The sequence below is a fragment of the Triturus cristatus genome, chromosome 8 (genome assembly GCF_964204655.1).
Source record: "Triturus cristatus chromosome 8, aTriCri1.1, whole genome shotgun sequence".
Taxonomy (NCBI): domain Eukaryota; kingdom Metazoa; phylum Chordata; class Amphibia; order Caudata; family Salamandridae; genus Triturus; species Triturus cristatus.
In genome coordinates, this window is record NC_140591.1 from 770992131 (window position 1) to 771015879 (window position 23749).

Here is a 23749-nt window from a genome sequence, read left to right on the forward strand (position 1 = left end):
TAAGATGTGATGGAATGACATCAAGCGGAAGACCAAGGAGAAACTCGCAGCCAACCAGAAGGCAGCAATGCAGACTAGAGGTGGTGGCCCAGCGCCACATCTCAAGCTGGATGACATGGAGGAGCTGGTGTCGACAGTCATCAGTGTGGATACTGTGGCCGAAGTTGGGGGACTAGAGACTGCTCGACAGGACACAACACAACCACAACAGGGTGAGTGACCACCAGGTACTGGGGGGACGGGTGGAGATGGCCACGATGGCACACATGCACAATCAAGCAGAGCACAGGGCACACCGTCAGTGAACAAAGGGAGGGACTGGGGTACCTGTGTCTGGCTTTGCATGGGCCGGCAGGCGATGTCGTCTTGTGCAATTGTGTGTACTGTGCCAATCATGTATCTGGACTCTGTTTCAGATGACGGGTCTGTCTCAGATGTGTGACCTAATGAACTGCACGACATGCCGGCAAGTGGTTGGAGACACACCGGTGGCAGCAGGTGAGCAGTGTGGCCTGGGTGCGCAGGGGCAGCACTCTCTCTCCCCCTCTCTTCTTCTCTCTCTCCCCCTCTCTTCTTCTCTCTCTCTCTCTCTCTCCCCGTCTCTTCTTCTCTCTCTCTCTCTCCCTCTCTTCTTCTCTCTCTCTCTCTCCCTCTTTTCCTCTCTCTCTCTCTCCCTCTCTTCCTCTCCCTCCCCTTCACTCTCTCTCTGTCCTTTGATGTGCACAGGCCACACCTTCTCATCATGATTTTTGTCTTGCAGGCTGTGACCTATGGATTGGCCCGAGGGGAGCCGCAATGTGTCTTCATTTCATTTCAGTCTGTGGCTCTGGGCTGGTCTCCCTTTTGTGGTCCAGGCTGTGGTCCGACTTAGCACCAGGTCGGAGCGGGTGTTATTTTCCTGGTGCTAACGTGCCTTATCGCCTGTTTCGTGTTCTTATTGCAGTTCTGGCTGTTCGTTGTGAATGTTGTGGTGTGATGTTGTCGTGGATTTCGGCACGGGAACGCCCACTCTGCATCTCATCAGCAATAGTTGCACGGGTCTTCTGTCGCGATGTTTTTTGTGGCTGCTATCACGGGTAAACTGGTGCTGTGGGCTGTTCACACCAGCTTGTGATTGGGGCAATAAGTATATCGCAACTTTGGCTGCGATAAAGTGCCGTTAAGTCGGCAATAGCTCCTTGTGAATATGGCCCAAAGTAGTTTGCTTTAGTGGTTTGGACTACTATGGGAATGCATGCTTTTAGAAATCATAAAATGCCTTTTTCCTTTGAGCTTCTATTTTTTAAAGATTGATGACAGCTTACAAGACAATAACACTGTGCAAAAACCGTGAGAAAACAAAACAAGCTTTCACAATGCCAAAGGACTGGGAGCCAACGTCAGAACAATGCGCTTTGCCAGTGTTTGTTTAACATCTTACACCATGAAATTAGAATGCAGGAAACTATCGCATCGAAGAGCCTTACACCTCTTTAGCCCTGTGAAGCACAACCTGCTCGTGGTTAAGCCTTGGTAAGATGCTTACCCAAGTGCCACTGAGTGGTGTGGTAATATCTAGTTTTCGCAGTCAGTGGTTCTGCACCTCTTCCCCAGATAAAGTTTATTTTCCTCCCCGGAAAGGTAATTAATGACCTTAAACTTTCAACCAGTACGAGGCAAATGAGTTTTATCAACATAAGTGGATTGAGTTGTTCTCAATGACCTTTTGGAGTTTTTGTCCTGAGTTAGTGCATCACTTGAGTATTGTTAAAGTGAACATTTGTCTTCCCAATTTAGGTGGAAGTCCTCCACCAACCTCTGAACGTGTCAGTGACTCAGGTGTCAGCCACAAACATATTAAATGGCAGCGCTGGTTTAAGCAACAAAGTCTATGTGTCATCCTTCCCGCGCCTATCTTCAATTAAAGACTGCATTGAGGCTTGTCACCATATCCCAAGGCGTCCTATTCATACCCAGTTGCCTCTACTTCGACTTTAGTAAAGCTCTGTCTAACCAGTTGCCTCTACTTCGACTTTAGTAAAGCTCTGACTAACCAGTTGCCTCTACCAGTTGCCTCTAATTAGACTTTAGTAAAGATCTGTCTAACCAGTTGCCTCTACTTCGACTTTAGTAAAGCTCTGTCTAACCAGTTGCCTCTACTTAGACTTTAGTAAAGCTCTGTCTAACCAGTTGCCTCTACTTAGACTTTAGTAAAGCTCTGTCTAACCAGTTGCCTCTACTTAGACTTTAGTAAAGCTCTGTCTAATCTATCAAAAGCAGATTTAGAGGCCCCCTTAGAAAATCACAGGCCACTGGCAGGGTATTTAAAGCTTCCCTCCAATGTGCCAAATACGTTTTCCAGATGGTGCTCCAACTGACACAACAGGAGCGCGTTTAGAAAAATGCAATGTCAGGTCGGCTTCAATATACTGGATTTATTATTTTTTTTAAACAAAGCAAAAAACCAGGCGTGTGTTAACGAAAACCAAAGACAAACATCTCTGATGAAACTCCCTATGTGTTGGGGACATTTCTGTTTTTTTCATGTGTGCGACTGCATGTTTACATGACAGACACAAACAGGAAACAATAGCACAGTAAGGCCACCCCTAAATTGTCTGGGCTTTCCTAAGCTGAAACCCAATGTTTCTCCTCCTCCATATGAGGTTGAGAACCATGAGGTGGGCGAAATGGGACATCCCACAATGTATGGCAGATATGCTGTTTCCTCCCATATCTAAATAAGGCCTGAACCTAAGTCCGCAAGATGCTTTTTTGATTTATATACTTTGTCAATGTTCCTTTCCTGATTTTTTGCAGTATCTTTAAATTTTCCACACTACATGACATAATAATGTAACAGTGTCATTTTTGCCATGATTTTCTCATCTCTGTCCAGCCAGATTGTCAATCAGCAATTAGCCAGATATTTCAAGGAATCTTTCAAGAGGATATGTCAGATATTTCCTCCACACCAAGATTTTGGCAAGCTTCCTGACTTGATGTTCTCAGTAATAAAGCATAGACAATATCCCCAGGCCTATTTAAATTGTTTGGAAAGACCTAATTCGATCACTTCTGGCTCATCTGGTTTACCAATATGTCGTTTTTTTTGTTTTTTTTTATTTTAAAATGTAATTGTTCTCAAATGAGATCCGAGGCTCATCTGAACTGAGGTTAATAAAACGTCTCAGATATCTGACATATACTTTTGTCCCAAAAACTATAATGACATTTCCAGGCAACTCAATGCGATTTCCAATTTGATAAAGTCCACAATGCCCATCACCTTCTGTAATATTTAATATGAGTCTTCACCTACTTAACATTTCATTTTCTTTTTTGCAGCCTTATGTACAATTGAGTGAGAGGGCTGACAAAGAACATAAAGATAAAGAATTCATATTTTAGGGCAGTGGTCCCTTTCCAGCTTAGAGTCTTTATAAAAGTCTTTACAGCTCATTCTCAGGAGTGGCTCTAGCTAGGCTAGGGCCTGAAAAGACTGAGGACTGGCAGACTGACAATAAATACATTTAACAAGCCCTAGATGGTGCTTTATATCTGTCCTTTAAACACTTAAGAAAAATAAACTGCACCTGTCTGCCTGTCAAGTCCTGGGGCTGCAATGCAATTACACCAGAAATCCCTTTGTGATACAAGGATGAAGGTGGGTACTGTTGTTTCCCATTGGTGGTCCAACAATTAAGATAGTACATAATTCAAGATTGCTGTTGTGGTAGCTCTGCAATTCTTATCTGCCTCAAGCTGCACATGCGATCATGTTGGTGGCACGCTTGCTGTTATCCAGCTCGCTCAATCGGCCTGGCCACGTCTGTTTTGGCGGTTGAGAACGCAGCCGATGATAGAGACGCCGGTTGGCATCAGTAGCAGTTGTCTTCGTGCCACTTTCCCCAAAGCTGATTTTACTAATAAATCTGCTGCAATGGAAATCATTACCTTGTTGAATCTTTCATTTGTTGCAGCAAATTGGCGATGAGCAGGTCATCCTCGGAGATTGAAGCCAAGGTTTTCTTCCTTTTCGGTAAAGCTCTGCCTTCCAGCTTTTAGGAGCATGGTCCATGTCGTTTCCACAGAGTTTATAATCAAAACACATAAGAAGGTGTATTGCCCACAAAATAGTTGTTATCCTATTTAAGGCACTGTGCTTTCTATTTATTTTACAAGGATTGTGGATGCAGTGATGATGTGCACACCTGATGTGCACACCTGAATCTTGGTGACTGGTGATGTGCACACCTGATGGGCACACCTGAGTCTCTTTAACCTTTGGCATTTCGGAGTGACATCGAACCTCTCACCATTGTGGTTTTTGAAACTGTTCTTTGCTTGGTGTCGAGTGGTCTATTTCATTTTTGGCATTACACTCTCCCTGTGTGCAGCTCTTCATTTTGCTTTCTTCTCAATCTTCATTCATTGTCATGCTGGGAGTGTATCCTTCTCCTCTCTTTTAAGAATTGCCTGGTGAATTGGTAATTGAAAAGCTGGTGCAGGCTGTTCAATGTCTACCTTGGTGCTATTGATGGGCAGCATTTTCATGCAGAAAGGAAAATGTTAATTTTAGAACACACTCCTGGTAGGTCAACGGATTCATAAATATTTACCTATTTGTACTCCACCCGAAGGAGAAGAGCTTGATGAATTCAAGAAGCTGTCCAAAGATTAGAGAAGAGATTTGATACTCAAAAACATATTGTTGTCAGACAGTTCAAATTATTTTCTAGAGAACAAAAGCTCGATGAATCTGTGGGGTCTTATGTTACTGCGTTAAGAATTTTATTGGCAAATAGTGGGAATTTTACAGAGCAAATTATACGAGACCAATTCGTGGTCAGATGTCACAATATGACCATCCAGGCGAATGTATTGTCTATTAAAAAGCTATCTGTCTCTGAAGCAATTGATATGGCTTCTATGACTGAGTATTTACAAGCAGAATTGAAGATTTTAAGAAAAAACTACTGAAGAGTCAATTCTGACAGTGAAGAGTAAGCTGCAAGATACCAAGGCTTCAACATGCAAGGCAAATTCGAAAGATGTTATGGCACCTAGCAATAAATGTTGTGCATGCTTTCATTGTGGCTCTCCTTGTCATGCTGCAAACTTCAAACTATTCTCTGCAGTTAAGAAGATATGCAATCTATGCAGTTCTGTTGGGCATTTTGCAAAAGTGTGTATGAAAAGGAGACTTCAAGTGAATGAAGTTGCTGATTCTATAGAAGTGAATTAATTACCGACCAGTTTAAAAGATCTGGTTTTGAATATAAACTTTTGTGAAAATCCGACTGACAACATAGTTATAGGAAAAAGACTGGACACATTGTTAATGGATTCTGGCACCAAAGTGACCATCATCACCTATGATACGTTTGAGCAGTTCTGAAAAGATTAACTGTTTAAAGATCTTGACATTAAAACTGAATTTTTTCAAGGATCAAAAATGTATCTTATTGGTTATTTTGTATCCATGATTAGTTACAAAAATGTGTGTTTCACTGATAAAGTCTATGTTACTTTTAAGGGAAATAACATTTCGTAATGGGCACATCAAGCTATGCTATTCCACAATTGATGCTTATTCTATGCAGAATACCAATAATGATGTTGCTTTTCTTTCACAGATTCAACAGTTGTTTACAAAACATGATGCACTGTTTGAGAATAAGTTGGGAGTGTTAAAACATTTAGAATTGAATATCAAACACAAGGAAGATGCCATACCTGAAAATCAAAAACTGAGAAGGGTTCATTTAAGTATCGGAGATGAATTATTTGAGGCTTTAAAAGTTTTGCAAGATCAAGGTATAATTAAGGCAGTTGGTAGCTGACCTTGGTCTTCATCCATTCTCTTTGCAAAGAAGAAAAACAAAGAGTTACACATGTGTATTGATTAAAAACATTTGTGTTGGTGCTCACCACTTACCTAAAATTGAGGAACTGGTGGTAAAGCTAAATGGTGCAAATATATTCACCAAGTTGGACTTTAATATGCTTTGCCTCAAATTGCTCTTGCTGAGTCTTCCAAACACCTCACTACTTTTGACACACCAGCTGAAGGTTTTGAATTCAGGAGGATACAACTTGGTTTGGCATCCACTGCTTCTGTCTTTCAAAGGGTAATGGAAGAAATACTGGATGATATGGAAGGGGTACTTATTTTTCAAGATGATGTGTTAGAACCAAGTGAGAATCGTAGTTTGAGTGCAGTTTTTGAAAAATGTAAAGTCAGTGGTCTATGTTTAAGGCAGGACAAATGTAGTTGTGCGCAAAATTAATTAGAGTATTTAAGGCACATAGTTAGTGTAAATAGCATCAGCCCTAAACCGGATATAATTAAAGCCATTAAAAAAGCTAGGAATCAAGTACAAGAGAACAGGTGATGTTCTTTGTTGGGTTGTGTGAGTTTTATGTCAAGTTCATTCCAAATGTTGCATCGTTTGCCAAACCGATTATGAGAATCCTCAAGAAGAGAGTAGATTTTGTGTGTGGACATCAACAAAAGGAGTCTAGCGCTTGCATGAAAAATGATTTATTACAAGCTCTTCTTTTAAAACCATATGGTCCAGGCCTCCCTGTTTGTATAACTGTAGATGCCAGTGACAGGGTTTTGGGAGCAGTAGTTACCCAGAGGTTCAAGAATATTGATTGCACAGTAATGTCTGCTTCCAGGGTATTGAAAGATGCTGAAAACCATATTCTGTAATAGAGAAAAAAATGATAGCTTGCACTTGGGATATACAAAAATTCAGAGCAGATTTTCTTTCTTCTTGTCCTAATTTGGATAAAGATTTAAATTGTGAAAATTATTCAAAAAAATGTAGAATAGCTTCAGTGGATTTTGAGAACCATTCATGTATTTCCAATCCAGTGGATAGCTGGATTGTTATCTGACACACTAATGTGTAAAGTTTCAACATTTCTTATTGATGGTTGGCTAAAAGAAATAATTCTTACAGGAGAGTTGAACCTTTTTGCTACGATTTCTCTAGAATTTTCGCTCAATTATGGTATTGTTTACAAAAGAGAAAATCTAGTTCTTTAAAAAGCAAGCTATTGGAGTTAGCTCACTCAGGGCATCTGGGAATGACTTTGAATAGAACAAATGTTATGTGAAACCTATTGGTTGTCTAAGATAGACCATGATATTGCGCAGAAAGTATAGAATCGTGAAACATGCTTCTGGCAGATAAGCACTTATCTATGGGAACACCTCCCAAGTTAAAGGTAGATCTGCCTGAGAACGCCTGGGAATATGTTGCATTTAATATTTAGGTCCTTTCTCATACTGTAATGATCAGTATGCTTTGGTTCTCATTGATTACAGGTCCAAGTGGATTGAAGTTGAGTTTGTAAGGGCACCAGTGGCGGCTCGCATAGGGTGTGCTGCGGGCGATGGAGAGGGACAGGGTGGGGGGGGGTAGTAAACTTGGACATATGACGGAACGGAGGAAAGTAATTATTACGTTCCTCCATTCCGTCGTTTGTCTGAGTTTACTACCCCACGCACCCTGCCCCCCCGAGCCCTGCCACACCGCCATATGCGAGCCGACACTGAAGGGCACCTAACACACTGTCTGTAATCAGTTTTCTTAAGAACTTTTTTTGGCATGAAGGTATTTCGGATGTTTTCAGTATGGATAATGAAGTGCAATTTACATATGATGCTATAAATAAGCTTCTAAAGGAAACATGCATGAGCACAGACACACTAATCTTTATCATCCTCAAGGTAATGGTCTTGTGGAAAGTGCCAATGGATTCATTAGTAACACCATCAGATTAGCTATATCTAACAAATTGCACCCCTTGGTGGCTGTCCAAGACATGTCGAATTCTGCACCTCACTTTACAAGTGACATTTCTCCTTTTCAGGCATTAAAGGAAAATACTCCGTTCACCTTAGTAGAACTGCATTGTGCTAAGAAAAACTAAATTTTTTACAATTGTCAATCCTGTAGAGCAAAAGTCAATGATGAGGTAAACTCAAAACAACTACAAATGTGCTCAAAATACAACTATTTAAATAGGGTTCATTTTATTGACTATCAAATTGGTGATACTTCAGGGATTAAAATATCCATATTAATCAGGAAAGGTCATGTGACGTTCAGCAATCCCAGAAAAATCATTGCTGTTTCAGATCTGCAATTTGTGTAGAGCGGGGAAAATGGTGGAACAAATCATCTTTTGTTCCCATTGCTCCTGTAAACAAGGAGGTTTTGAGGAATGATGTATCAAGGAAAGGTAATCTGAAAAGTGTGGGAAATAACATTTCTGAAACCAAGACATCAAAGCCGAAATGTTTCTCTAACCAAAAGGAGTTTAGAAAATGTGAATGGGTACGGACCACTCTCTTTTGAATGAAAGATTTTGTTAACCTTGCTCCTTAATGAATTTCTGGCATTGTTAAAATTGTTGGTTTTCCTTAATTTCATTTCTATTATACGTTATTGTCTAAATGTGTGATTGTATCTCATAGTTGTAACCCATCTTGCTTTATGAAGTTATAACAAAGTTCCTCATTCTTTGATAATATTTTGTTTTATAAAAAAAAGGGAGCTGTATTGTGCCGTGTGGTAGCTTGGAAATTCTTAACTGCCTCTAGATGCTCAGACGATCATGCTGGTGACTAAAGCTGTCATAAGGCTCACTCCTTTGGCCAGGTCTCAAGCGTTGTGACGGTTGAGAACACAACGGCCTTCATGCCTCTTTCCCAAAGCTGATTTTACCAATAAATCTGCTGCACTTGAAACCTTTACCTTGTATGATGTGTTATTTGTTGTGGCAATTACCTCTCCATGGCTATCAATTGCAGACTGTTGGACATGTCAGCCTCAGGGTGATATTACCCTATGTTTTTTGCCTTCACTCCGCCTGTACTGCTGAATTTGTTGTTGCTGTCCTTAGGACTCTGCACACTTACCGCTGCTAATTAGTGCTAAAGTGCACTACGCGCCTTGCTGATTGATTTCAGCCTCAGAGCCCGCCGTGAGGGGAACGGCCACCGCTGGGGTATTGTACTTTCCACTGCTACCTACCGCCATTAGTGCCGCCGTGAGGGGAACGGCCAACGGCAAAAACTACATTTCCCAGCACTCCCTGCCCCAGGCGCTCGCCGCTGCAGTCATCAGGCAGCACCTGGGACCTACTTGAACACCGCTGGTGCCCTGCAGCCAAGGGCGGGCCCGTCCTTGCCCGTCATAGGCCGAAGGAGGCCGGGCTGGGCAACCCCTCTGTCATCTGAAGCAGGAGTACGAACTGCAAGTACTGCACTGATTGCAGATAAGCAAATTGGTTGACCCACCCCCTGGTTTATTGTGCTATTTTCTGACTGTGAGCCACTCCCCGGGTCTCGTGACCACCTACAATGGGGAAAAGGAAGTCAATGGAGGGTGGGGGCCCACTGGTGTGCAAAAGAGGGAGAAAAGCCAAAAAAGTTGCCCATGCCGCTAGTAACTGTGTCCTAACTAGGATCGAGGGTATAGTGGAGGACTGTGAGGAGATCTTGGCCACCTCTACTGACACCACGCCTGTCGTTGATGGAATACAGCTTGTGGCTGCTCCGGCACAGTCACCTCCACACGAGAGATACATCCCAGCTATGTTTTCCAAGAAGCCATTACATAAACACTCTACGCTCGAGGGGCACAGCCTAGCGGACAGCATCCATGGTCCTTTATCTCCATCTAAAAACACTGATATAAGTGTGCCTGTAATTGCCAATAGCGATTGTATGTCTGCCCCATTACCCTGCTCCAATAGGTATGCCGTTTTAGATCTTAGTGCAGAGTCTATTAATATCCCTACCTGTAGTAAAGCACAGACTGCTATGCCACTCTCTAGCTCTACATGCTGTAATGTCTGTGGCCCCCAGAATGACGCCCTCCGCTTGAGAGTGGAAACCCTTGAAAAAGAACTGGCTTTGCTGAGGGAAAAGCTAGATCTGCTTGGGAGTAGCGCTTCTGGCATAGCTCTCCCTCCCCCTAAAGTGACCAGCACCCGACCCTGCCAGGGTCCAGTGGGAAATAGCTCTGAAGAGGCTGGGCGGGGATCAGTGAAAGACCAAGGTTTGGCCCTCCATTCCCATTCCCATCCCTCCCATCCACACCACCAATCTACACCCTGATTCGGGCCCTAGAAAGGGCAATAGAGGAAATTCAATAGATCGATTCCTTTTTTAAGCCAACCGCGACCATATGGCTATGACTAGGGTAGAGCAGCCCTTCCGCCCCTATCCTGGGCCCAATTTAGGCAATCTACACCCAAGGGGCCCTACCCGAACAATCTTTATGACTAGGGTCCCTAAACCTCCAAACCCTTATAGCCATGAAAGCCATGAATCTCTTCTTAACAAAGTAATCCACTGGATACGATATGTGAGGGGTTGTAGGTCAGTAATACGGGAGGATTTGGCAAAGGTAGTCAGGATACAAAAACAGGACTCGAGGACAGACTGCATTGAGATTAAGCTATTCAATGCTGAACTAGCCGGAAACTTGGTGGCACTCGAGTTTCGTACTTCCCCGCCAGGACTCTCGACAATTCAGTTCCGCAACTTTCCACTATGGTCAATAGTCGGGGAAGCAACAGAGTCAGGTCTATCCCTAGTTGATTGACTGTACAAAAATGTACCTTTAGCTCCCGAAACCATCAATAAAGGGGGGAAAAAGGATGGTTTAGTGTCCTTTTAAACAGCTAGCAGCGAGGGGCAAGCAGAGAGGGGGAGTTTTCCGGATGACCCCTCCAGTGATGTAAGTGCAGGTGGTACCGGAACTGTAGCCAACCTCCAAGGACCACTACATTTCCTTTCCTGGAACATCGCGGGGTTACAAAAAAAACTGCTGCTCCCCGAGTGGAACACTTTTATAGATGGTCAGGATATCTGCCTGTTCCAAGAAACTTGGAGCATGGTGCCCCTTCATAAGCCTGGGTTTGCTACCCACTTTATTCCAGCTACTAGATCAGGGAAAGGCCGTCCTGCGGGGGGACTCCACATCTGGATTAATGTTCATCTTAACTGGGTAGAATCCTTTCACCCAACCCCCTCGATTGATATTCTACATCTGACGATAAAAGGCCCAAAAAAAGAACTCAACTTGGAAATTTTCAATGTCTATGCCAGAGGGTCGCCTGGGGGTCAATTTTCTCAAACTATATCACTATTAGAGAGAGAGTTATCCAAAATCAACCCCAAGTCAGCAGTTATTGTGGCCGGCGACTTTAATTGCACTTTCAAACCTCTTTGCACCCTGGATGTCCTGGGTACCGACGACCAGGATACCAGATATGCCATCCCTCCTCTTAGCTTGGCCCCAATTAAGAAATGGTCCCAAAGGGCAACACAATTGTGCGCCCTCACATTGGAGCACAATCTCAGAGCCGTTAATGGCAGGTCACGCTCTGATAACTGTGGGGCCAATACATATAACAGAGCTAGCTGCCCGTCCAGGATAGATTATATCTTACTGGACTTACGACTCTGGCAAGACTTAATAGACATGGAAATTCTACCTTCCCAGGATAGCGATCACAACCCACTTTGTATGCTTTTAACCAACTCCTGGTCGGTCTCTAAACCTGTCAATGCAATAAAATTGATAACAAAAGAGGTAGTCCCCACTCACTGCAACAGACGCCTTAAATGGCATAAGGTTGCACAAGATGAGGAGAAACTGTCCAAAATAAAAACCTTGGTAGAGCAGAAGTCTAGGGATCTCGGCTTACTCCTAGAGCCCCCTATGGGTGCACAGAACTCCCCTTTTATATATCATTACCAAGATTTTATTGATAAAATGGGTCTTCTTCTTGGTATCCCAGATTCCTGCACTTACAAACCTATTAGCGGGTCCTCCAACCCTTGGTACTCTAGGGAATGCAGGGTGATGAGACGTAAGCTAACAGCTGCCCTCCAAAGTAATAACATCACTATGGTTAGGCATGCGAGGAAAGAATACGCCAAGACTATTGTGTTAGGCAAGCGCACATGGGAGGAAGCGCATTGGCAGGATCTCTGTTCCGCGGCTCTTTTGCGGGATGCTACGTTGTTTTGGGAACTTATCGACAAGGGCAGCCGCATGGGCGAGGCTCCAATCCCCAATCACATCTCTTCCCACCAGAGGCACACGCATTTTACTAGGCTGTATAGTGTGGCTAATTGCCAGTCTCAATTGACATCTGACATGCTCCCCGCACCCTCCGAGGTCCCTCTGCTAGCTGCGATTCCCATCTCTGTTATGGATTCGGATCTCTTTAAGCTCAATGAGGTCTCTATCGCCATCTCAGGGTTTTCATCCGGGAAGGCGGCTGGTCCGGATGGCATTCTGGGTGATCTCCTTCTGTACGCCCCAAAAATCTGGTCAGATTTCATTTTTGTTATACTGAATCTAATTGCTAGAGGTCACCCTGTCCCGGACTCTTGTAAGGGCGCTGAAGCTGTAGCAATATTCAAGAAGGGGAATAGGGAGGACACTGCCAACTATAGGCCGATAAGCCTAATAGGCGTCATCCAGAAGGTGGTTGGCAGGGTCCTCCTCATGAGGGCCAGGTCCTGGCTGGACGAAGCAAAGGTACTTTCCCATCTCCAGGCGGGCTTCAGACACAGGGTGGGCACGATGGACCAGGTCTTCCGGTTTTTTACGATCTACTGGAAAGCGGTTGTCATTGGGAAAGGCAGCTTATATCTGGCCTTTATTGACTTAAAGACCGCATTTGACCTGGTCCCTCGCTCCAAACTCTGGTCAGTGTTGTCTGATCTGGGCTTCCCTCCCTTGATTCTGGATATCATCATGCGCCTCCACGAGGGGAATTATGCTAGGATCAGGTGGGGTAACCAGGGCCAGCTGACAGACAGGGTGGCGGTAGATAGGGGAGTCCGCCAGGGCTGTGTGCTGGCCCCAACCCTGTTCTCTCTCTATATAAATGGGGTGGTTGACTATCTGAGAGAGATTCCTTCTGATGCTCCAACTTTGGCAGGGGAGAAAACCCCACCCTCCTTTTTGCCGACGACACCCTCTTGATGTCAAAAAGCCCAAGCGGCCTACAAAAGCTGCTTGATAGGTTTTGCCAGTTTTGTGATGTACGAGGCTTAGTAATTAACACCTCTAAAACTAAACTAATGACACTATCTCCATCCAAACGATTTAAGAATAACATCTCACTTAATGGCACTCCACTAGACATCGTAGATTCCTTTGACTATCTGGGAATCAGGATCAATAAGTCGATGAAATGGAACGATCATATAGCCAAAATGTTCCTCAACCATAAGAGGGTGGCGGGTGCCATTTTAAGAAAACAACGCCTCTCCTTTAGCAGACCAGTCGTCCCAGCACTCGAGATCTATGACGGGAAGGCTTTGCCTTCAGCTCTATACGGAGCGGAGCTATGGGGGTTTGAGAACCTATGTGATCTGGAGAAATCAGAGAACCACTTCTTGAGAGGTTTGGTTTCTCCCCTCCCTCTACCCCCCTGCTACCGCTCCGTATGGATCTGGGCAAACATCCCATTAGAGACATTGCAAGACTACGCCCACTGCTTTTTTGGGTTCGCTTGAGATGTACCCCCGAATTGGCTAGCTATGCTGACGCCTTGGACGAGATCATTAAGTTAAACACAGGTACTAAGATCAAATGGATCTGCAACCTGAAGCGATTGGTGACTGACATTGGCCATGGTGAGGCATGGCTCAACCAGGCCCCACCGCCAATGCAAGTCATCAAAAAAGCATATTGGGTCTGGGTCAAGGGAGAGGAAGCTAGAAACCCTAAGAGAGGTTCTCTCACCAACCTGTTCCTTGAGCACAAGCTGGTGGCAAAATCTGAGCAATATCTTGATTATATTCAATGCCCCCGCGATAGAACGCTCTACACGAAGTTTAGGTTTGGGACCCTCCCACTTAATTCTTGGGTTGCAGGGTGGAATTGTCAGTCTCCAACATCTGCTGACTGCCCTGGGTGCTCTGCCCCTAGCGAATCTATTCCCCATTTCCTCTTTGCATGCCCAATGTACAGGGCGGCCAGGAGGAAGTGGCTCAGTCCCATTTGTAGGAACTTGGGTTTTGAGAACTACAGGGTGGCACTCCGCTACCTCTCAACTGATGCCTCTTCTATGGTGGTGGTTTGCGGGGTAGCCAAATTTCTGGGGTGTGCCTGGTTGACCCGTTCCAAACTGTTAAAATCTTACTAGTGCCTGGCTACTGGAGATATATGAGCACTCGTCGTAGCTACATCTTGAATTGTTTTTATGTTTTATTGCCTGCTTATAATCCTTTTTTAACCTTTTAAATGTTTGTTGTATATCAATGGATTTTAGGATGTTTCTCAATGTACATACTTTTATGATATTTTTATATCGAATAAAGTTATACAACAGCAGATGTCCTTGTCTGTAAACATGGTGAAACTGGCTTACACCCAATTGGCACATTCAATTTACTTGTAAGTTCCTAGACAGGTGGTACTACAGGTACCCAGGGCCTGTAAATTAAAATGCTACTAGTGGTCTCGCAGCACTGACTGAACCACCCACTTAGGTAGCCTTTTAAACATGTCCCATTCTTGCCACTGCAGACTGCCTGTGCAGGTTTAAAACTGTCATTTTGACCTGGCAAAATAAACCTTTTGCCAGGCTTAAACCTCCCTTTTTAATACATATAAGTCACCCTAGCATATGTCCTAAACAGCCTAAAGGGCAAGGAGTAATGTAGTTAAAAAGTTGGACATATACTTTTAAGTTTTACATGTCCTGGTAGTTAAAACTCCTAAATTCGTTTTACACTACTGTGAGGTTTACCTTTCCCATAAGATATCATTGGGTTACCTTATTACATTTAATAAGTGATAACTTTTGATTAGGAGCAGGTAGGAAAGTCATGCTGTGTGTGAGGAATTGTGATTAAAAACCCTCTTTAGTTTTAAAGTCAGATTTTAAGTCATAATTCTGGAAATGCCACTTTTAGAAAGTTGCCATTTTTCTTATCCTATCCATTTGGTGCCTGAAGCCTGTTCCTGGGTCACATGACTAGGTACAGTTGGCATTTAGACTTTGTTCATTTCTCCTAGAAATTATCACAAAGGGGGGGTCTGGGCACTGGCAGTTTGAGCCATATTGGAATATTTGAGGGAGAGCTGTCACTTATCACACTTGCACTTCAAAGGCATTGGCTCAGCTGACACACAAAGGACTTCACAATAGCCTATTGAGCCGCCAGACAGGCTTGGGACCAGTGCAGGGAGGCAGAAAATTACACACAATTCTGTAGGGGGAAAACTCCAGCTGCTTCTCCCAATTCAAAATGGGCACAATATGTAAAAAGGGGGACCCTCAGACTTATGCTACTGTATACTCCCGTCCTATTAGAGCTATAGCAAAATAACAAGCATTTGGAAAGCCGATCCGCTGCCTGGACTGGTGACTGGACCTGCCTGAGCCCTGCTGGGCTTTCATGGAGTGAGTTCCTGATCCCCAAGAGCTGCCTACCAGGTCCTGGAAACTTGGTGCGGCATCAGTTGAGTTCCTTCTTAAAGAAAAGGAGAAATCCTAAAGTTTTGAGCTCGTCGTGACAGCGAACAACTGAATTTCTACCAAGATTTTGACTCCCACGCCGTCTGCTATTGCGAAGGTCAGGTAAACCCGTCGTGCTACAGCAACTGCCAGTGACGACCGGCAATGCAAGATCTGTACTTCGCGCCACAGCATCGACAGCCCGCTGTGACCACCAACGCCATTCTCCAGAAATGGCAGTCCATGACGCCCAATAGGATCTTATTGCTTAAGCAATTAATGTCTGGGACACCCAGACTGCTCTTCAGGCAACAGCGATGACCATTAGCAATGCTCTCCCTGCTCCTCACCACCTCCTCTACTGTGAATGGAACTCTTCTTGCTAGATTTTAGAAGGTAACATTTTCAGCAAGTCTAACCTGGTCCTGTATGCGGCCTGTGCTCCTTCGTGGTCGACCTGAATTTTTTACTTTCACCTGGTCTCACACGACCAGATAATAGCAAGGGGCGCTTTGTGATTTTAGGTGTTAGACTTACCTTAAAAAAACTTTATTGCATTGCATATCGCCGGTTCTTCTGATTGGATTTTTGTCGTTTTTTGTGTCAAATAATTTAAGACATTTTACTCTATTTTACTAAATTGGTATAGGATTTTTCATAAGGTGTGTTTTAATGTTATCACTGTTTAAGTGCTGCAGCAATACTTTACACAGTTCCTCTAAGTAAAGCCTGACTGTTTTCGTGTCAAGCTACCAGAGGGTTAACCACAGGTTTAGTGACTTATCGTTGTTCACCCTGACAAGGTTTGTGCTGTTGCATGAGTAGGGTTTCACCACCCAGAACCAACAACCCAATTTCTCACACAGACATACTGGAGCAACCTAGATACAAACTTCCCTAATATTATTAATATCCCCCATTACTTACGTCAATTTGCATTCTGGAATTCAACTCACCAGAGGCCACAGCACTTTCCCTGTTTTTTATTTTTGATCTTCCTCTAGGAACTGTTCAAGAAGTTCTGCAATTGCTTCAAACACTTCTTCTGGTAGCAATTGGTTCACAGACATGATGCTTTGTGGAATCCAGAATTCTCACTTAGCAGCGGAGACACCTTGTGCAGACGTCACATGTTACCATAAATATACTATGGAGTAGACTCGTAATATCTCCGTATTACTTCAGCGCGAAAGGTTGGGGACTTCGGGGTCTCGCAGAGTTTCAAGGAGGGTGCCTCTCCACTCCCCTCCCAAAATGTATTGATTCATCCCAGGTGTTAGGGTCCCTGAGGTCTGTAGAAGGCTTGAGGAAGTTTCCCCTTTCTATTCGGATCTCCAGGGCCAAAATCCACTCGGGGAAGGGAGACTCACAAACACCTCCTCCCCAAATTATATATATTATTGACCTCAAGCCGTGGTCCACCCCTAGGGTCACAGTAATTTTTTTTAAATGGCAGCTGCCAATTTTTTGTTTTTTGCTACTATACCTCCGGAGTGCTGCAGATTGCGGCATGAACCCCCAGTTTTGTTTTACATTTTAGCCCCAGACTGATCCATCTGGATGCCCCCACAAGGGCAAACCCTGTCCCTTATTTTATTTTTTTTACATTTTAACGACAGGGGACTAAGGGCCAGATTACTATCCTGGCGTGAAGAGCATCATCCCACAACGGAGGTAGTCGAGATAACGCCGCCAAGCCGGCGGCATTCCCGATAACAGCATTACAACTTAACCGTGGGGCTAGTGGTCTTGCCGTTGTGCAGTAATAGTGCTCTTGGTAGAGGTGGCGGGCTGGAGGCGGTCTTGTGGTGTTCCCACCACACAACTTGTCGTCAGGCCGCCAACGTGTGTATGGCAGTACTCGGACTGCCGTACTCGTAATCAGGCCCTAAGTTCCTAAAGTCCTATATTGGGTGCCGCAACATTTTTGTTTATGTTGAGGCCAGTCAATTAGATTACTTTTCATAATAAACAGATAATGCCCATTGCTTCTGAAATAACTGTTCAGAATGAACTACTTAACCCTATATCCTTTATCACTGCCCTGTCACTATAACCAACTCATTTTTTTGAAACATATTTTAGGTTCCTCATGATTATATCCCACATGCCAGTTTCGACTTTTCAATCCATTTGCCTTTGTGCCCTATGAGGCAGCTTGCTTTTTTTATTTCCCCTTCGTTGCAGATCACCAATCCATTGCATTATAGCCACGTTCATCCATTTACTTTCTATAAGGCAAAGAAAATGTAGGTTGATTCTGGTGTAAAACTAGCCGGAGGAAGATTTTCTTCACAGCAAATTGCAAAAAAGAAGCTCTAGACAGTCGTCCAGAATATTCCTTCAGAACTTCCCCTCCGCTGCTTCCATCCTTTGTTGTGCTATAAGCTTTTCATAACCCTTCCCCAAAAACAAGCTGTACCACTTTTTAAGTCTGGGGTTAATCAAGACCTTTTTGGTTTTTCTGAAAATGTACTTAATTATTGTAGGTTTCAGACAACCCTCTTTATCCATTGGCCCGTTATTGTATTATGCACATTGTTCTTCCGCCCACTACAGCATGTGGCATGAAAAATGGGTCACCCCACTTCATGCATTGGTTAACTTCACTGAAAGTGACAGTAGTCTGCTCTTTCACAAGAACCATAAATACACACAAAGGGGTATATTCACAAGAACGTGTGCTTATCATCACCAAAAAAATGTTAACGCAACTTTACACATCACAGCCTATCACGGGAAAATAACCCTGTGTCAGCATGGAATCCACAACAAGGCGGTACCATGCGATAGTCTGCAGAAACCATGGACAATGTCCGCGATACAACCACCTCGATGGAGATAAAACCACAATACCAAAAAACTTGCGATGGGCCAAAGCGCGATGAGGAAATCAGCGATAAGCAGAGCCAGGCCTGCAACACACACCTGGCTGGCGGGAAAAATCACCATAAAAGTAGAAAAAACACCAAAATACAAACTGACCAACACCCAAGCACCATGCAGGCAGCCGGAGCAGGCGCAGAGGACGAGCGCAACCCCACAAGCACCCCGGACGGCCAGCCTGGGATCCCAGGGACAGGGAAGGGCAAGGACAAGAAGAAGAGGAAGACGAAGTTCAGTCTGCAGGCGAACAGGATCATAGTCACGGAGGTGATGGAACACCATCAACATCTGTTCGTCACCTCCAACGTGTCATTGGGCACCAAAAGTGGAATATGGCGGGACATCGTGGACAAGGTGAATGCCGTTGGAGAGCTCAAGAGGACAATGGATGAGGTTAAGATGTGATGGAATGACATCAAGCGGAAGACCAAGGAGAAACTCGCAGCCAACCAGAAGGCAGCAATGCAGACTAGAGGTGGTGGCCCAGCGCCACAGCTCAAGCTGGATGACATGGAGGAGCTGGTGTCGACAGTCATCAGTGTGGATACTGTGGCCGAAGTCGGGGGACTGGAGACTGCTCGACAGGACACCACACAACCGCAACAGGGTGAGTGACCACCAGGTACTGGGGGGACGGGTGGAGATGGCCACAATGGCACACATGCACAATCAAGCAGAGCACAGAGCACACCTTCAGTGAACAAAGGGAGGGACTGGGGTACCTGTGTCTGGCTGTGCATGGGCCGGCAGGCGATGTCGTCTTGTGCAATTGTGTGTACTGTGCCAATTATGTATCTGGACTCTGTTTCAGATGACGGGTCTGTCTCAGATGTGTGACCTAATGAACTGCACGACATGCCGGCAAGTGGTTGGAGACACACCGGTGGCAGCAGGTGAGCAGTGTGGCCTGGGTGCGCAGGGGCAGCACTCTCTCTCCCCCTCTCTTCTTCTCTCTCTCCCCCTCTCTTCTTCTCTCTCTCTCTCCCCTCTCTTCTTCTGTCTCTCTCTCTCTCTCTCTCCCCGTCTCTTCTTCTCTCTCTCTCTCTCCCTCTCTTCTTCTCTCTCTCTCTCCCTCTCTTCCTCTCTCTCTCTCTCCCTCTCTTCCTCTCTCTCCCCTTCACTCTCTCTCTGTCCTTTGATGTGCACAGGCCACACCTTCTCATCATGATTTTTGTCTTGCAGGCTGTGACCTATGGATTGGCCCGAGGGGAGCCGCAATGTGTCTTCATTTCATTTCAGTGTGTGGCTCTGGGCTGGTCTCCGTTTTGTGGTCCAGGCTGTGGTCCGACTTAGCACCAGGTCGGAGCGGGTGTTATTTTCCTGGTGCTAACGTGCCTTATCACCTGTTTCGTGTTCTTATTGCAGTTCTGGCTGTTCGTTGGGAATGTTGTGGTGTGATGCTGTCGTGGAATTCGGCAAGGGAACGCCCACTCTGCATCTCATCAGCAATAGTTGCACGGGTCTTCTGTCGCGATGTTTTTTGTGGCTGCTATCACGGGTAAACTTGTGCTGTGGGCTGTTCACACCAGCTTGTGATTGGGGCAATAAGTATATCGCAACTTTGGCTGCGATAAAGTGCCGTTAAGTCGGCGATAGCTCCTTGTGAATATGGCCCAAAGTAGTTTGCTTTAGTGGTTTGGACTACTATGGGAATGCATGCTTTTAGAAATCATAAAATGCCTTTTTCCTTTCAGCTTCTATTTTTTAAAGATTGATGACAGCTTACAAGACAATAACACTGTGCAAAAACCGTGAGAAAACAAAACAAGCTTTCACAATGCCAAAGGACTGGGAGCCAACGTCAGAACAATGCGCTTTGCCAGTGTTTGTTTAACATCTTACACCATGAAATTGGAATGCAGGAAACTATCGCATCGAAGAGCGTTACACCTCTTTAGCCCTGTGAAGCACAACCTGCTCGTGGTTAAGCCTTGGTAAGATGCTTACCCAAGTGCCACTGAGTGGTGTGGTAATATCTAGTTTTCGCAGTCAGTGGTTATGCACCTCTTCCCCAGATAAAGTTTATTTTCCTCCCCGGAAAGGTAATTAATGACCTCAAACTTTCAACCAGTACGAGGCAAATGAGTTTTATCAACATAAGTGGATTGAGTTGTTCTCAATGACCTTTTGGAGTTTTTGTCCTGAGTTAGTGCATCACTTGAGTATTGTTAAAGTGAACATTCGTCTTCCCAATTTAGGTGGAAGTCCTCCACCAACCTCTGAACGTGTCAGTGACTCAGGTGTCAGCCACAAACATATTAAATGGCAGCGCTGGTTTAAGCAACAAAGTCTATGTGTCATCCTTCCCGCGCCTATCTTCAATTAAAGACTGCATTGAGGCTTGTCACCATATCCCAAGGCGTCCTATTCATACCCAGTTGCCTCTACTTCGACTTTAGTAAAGCTCTGTCTAACCAGTTGCCTCTACTTCGACTTTAGTAAAGCTCTGTCTAACCAGTTGCCTCTACTTAGACTTTAGTAAAGCTCTGTCTAACCAGTTGCCTCTACTTAGACTTTAGTAAAGCTCTGTCTAACCAGTTGCCTCTACTTAGACTTTAGTAAAGCTCTGTCTAACCAGTTGCCTGTACTTAGACTTTAGTAAAGCTCTGTCTAACCTATCAAAAGCAGATTTAGAGGCCCCCTTAGAAAATCACAGGCCACTGGCAGGGTATTTAAAGCTTCCCTCAAATGTGCCAAAGACGTTTTCCAGATGGTGCTCCAACTGACACAACAGGAGCGCGTTTAGAAAAATGCAATGTCAGGTAGGCTGCTATATACTGGATTTATTATTTTTTTTAAACAAAGCAAAAAACCAGGCGTGTGTTAACGAAAACCCAAGACAAACATCTCTGATGAAACTCCCTATGTGTTGGGGACATTTCTGTTTTTTTCATGTGTGCGACTGCATGTTTACATGACAGACACAAACAGGAAACAATAGCACAGTAAGGCCACCCCTAAATTGTCTGGGCTTTCCTAAGCTGAAACCCAATGTTTCTCCTCCTCCATATGAGGTTGAGAACCATGAGGTGGGCGAAATGGGACATCCCAAAATTTATGGCAGATATGCTGTTTCCTCCCATATCTAAATAAGGCCTGAACCTAAGTCCGCAAGATGCTTTTTTGATTGATATACTTTACCAATGTCCCTTTCCTGATTTTTTGCAGTATCTTTAAGTTTTCCACACTACATGACTTAATAATGTCACAGTGTCATTTTTGCCATGATTTTCTCATCTCTGTCCAGCCAGATTGTCAATCAGCAATTAGCCAGATATTTCAAGGAATCTTTCAAGAGGATATGTCAGATATTTCCTCCACACCAAGATTTTGGCAAGCTTCCTGACTTGATGTTCTCAGTAATAAAGCATAGACAATATCCCCAGGCCTATTTAAATTGTTAGGAAAGACCTAATTCGATCACTTCTGGCTCATCTGGTTTACCAATATGTCGTTTTTTAAAATTTTTAAAATGTAATTGTTCTCAAATGAGATCCGAGGTTCATCTGAACCGAGGTTAATAAAACGTCTCAGATATCTGACATATACTTTTGTCCAAAAAAATATAATGACGATTCCAGGCAACTCAAGGCGATTTCCAATTTGATAAAGTCCACAATGCCCATCACCTTCTGTAATTTTTAATATGAGTCTTCCCCTACTTAACATTTCTTTTTCTTTTTTCAGCCTTATGTACAATTCAGTGAGAGGGCTGATAAAGAACATAAAGTTAAAGAATTACTATTTTAGGCAGTGGTCCTTTTCCAGCTTAGAGTCTTTATAAAAGTCTTTACAGCTCATTCTCAGGAGTGGCTCTAGCTAGACTAGGGCCTGAAAAGACTGAGGACTGGCAGACTGACAATAAATACATTTAACAAGCCCTAGATGGTGCTTTATATCTGTCCTTTAAATAGTTAAGAAAAATAAACTGCACCTGTCTGCCTGTCAAGTCCTGGGGCTGCAATGCAATTACACCAGAAATCCCTTTGTGATACAAGGATGAAGGTGGGTACTGTTGTTTGCCATTGGTGGCCCAACAATTAAGATAGTACATAATTCAAGATTGCTGTTGTGGTAGCTCTGCAATTCTTATCTGCCTCAAGCTGCACATGCGATCATGTTGGTGGCACGCTTGCTGTTATCCAGCTCGCTCAATCGGCCTGGCCACGTCTGTTTTGGCGGTTGAGAACGCAGCCGATGATAGAGACGCCGGTTGGCATCAGTAGCAGTTGTCTTCGTGCCACTTTCCCCAAAGCTGATTTTACTAATAAATCTGCTGCAATGGAAATCATTACCTTGTTGAATCTTTCATTTGTTGCAGCAAATTGGCGATGAGCAGGTCATCCTCGGAGATTGAAGCCAAGGTTTTCTTCCTTTTCTGTAAAGCTCTGCCTTCCAGCTTTTAGGAGCCTGGTCCATGTCGTTTCCACAGAGTTTATAATCAAAACACATAAGAAAATGTATTGCCCACAAAATAGTTGTTATCCTATTTAAGGCACTGTGCTTTCTATTTATTTTACTAGGATGGTGGATGCTGTGATGATGTGCACACCTGATGTGCACACCTGAATCTTGTTGACTGGTGATGTGCACACCTGATGGGCACACCTGAGTCTCTTTAACCCATGGCATTTCGGAGTGACATCGAACCTCTCATGTGCACTACTCACCATTGTGGTTTTTGAAACTGTTCTTTGCTTGGTGTCGAGTGGTCTATTTCATTTTTGGCATTACACTCTCCCTGTGTGCAGCTCTTCATTTTGCTTTCTTCTCAATCTTCATTCATTGTCATGCTGGGAGTGTATCCTTCTCCTCTCTTTTAAGAATTGCCTGGTGAATCGGTAATTGAAAAACTGGTGCAGGCTGTTCAATGTCTACCTTGGTGCTATTGATGGGCAGCATTTTCATGCAGAAAGGAAAAGGTTAATTTTAGAACACACTCCGGGTGGATCAGCGGATTCATAAATATTTACCTATTTGTACTCCACCCGAAGGAGAAGAGCTTGATGAATTCAAGAAGCTGTCCAAAGATTAGAGAAGAGATTTGATCCTCAAAAACATATTGTTGTCAGACAGTTCAAATTATTTTCTAGAGAACAAAAGCTGTATGAATCAGCGGAGTCTTATGTTACTGCGTTATGAATTGTATTGGCAAATAGTGGGAATTTTACAGAGCAAATTATATGAGACCAATTCGTGGTCAGATGTCACAATATGACCACCCAGGAGAATGTATTGTCTATTAAAAAGCTATCTGTCTCTGAAGCAATTGATACTGCTTCTATGACTGAGTATTTACAAGCAGAATTGAAGATTTTAAGAAAAAATACTGAAGAGTCAATTCTGACACTGAAGAGTAAGCTGC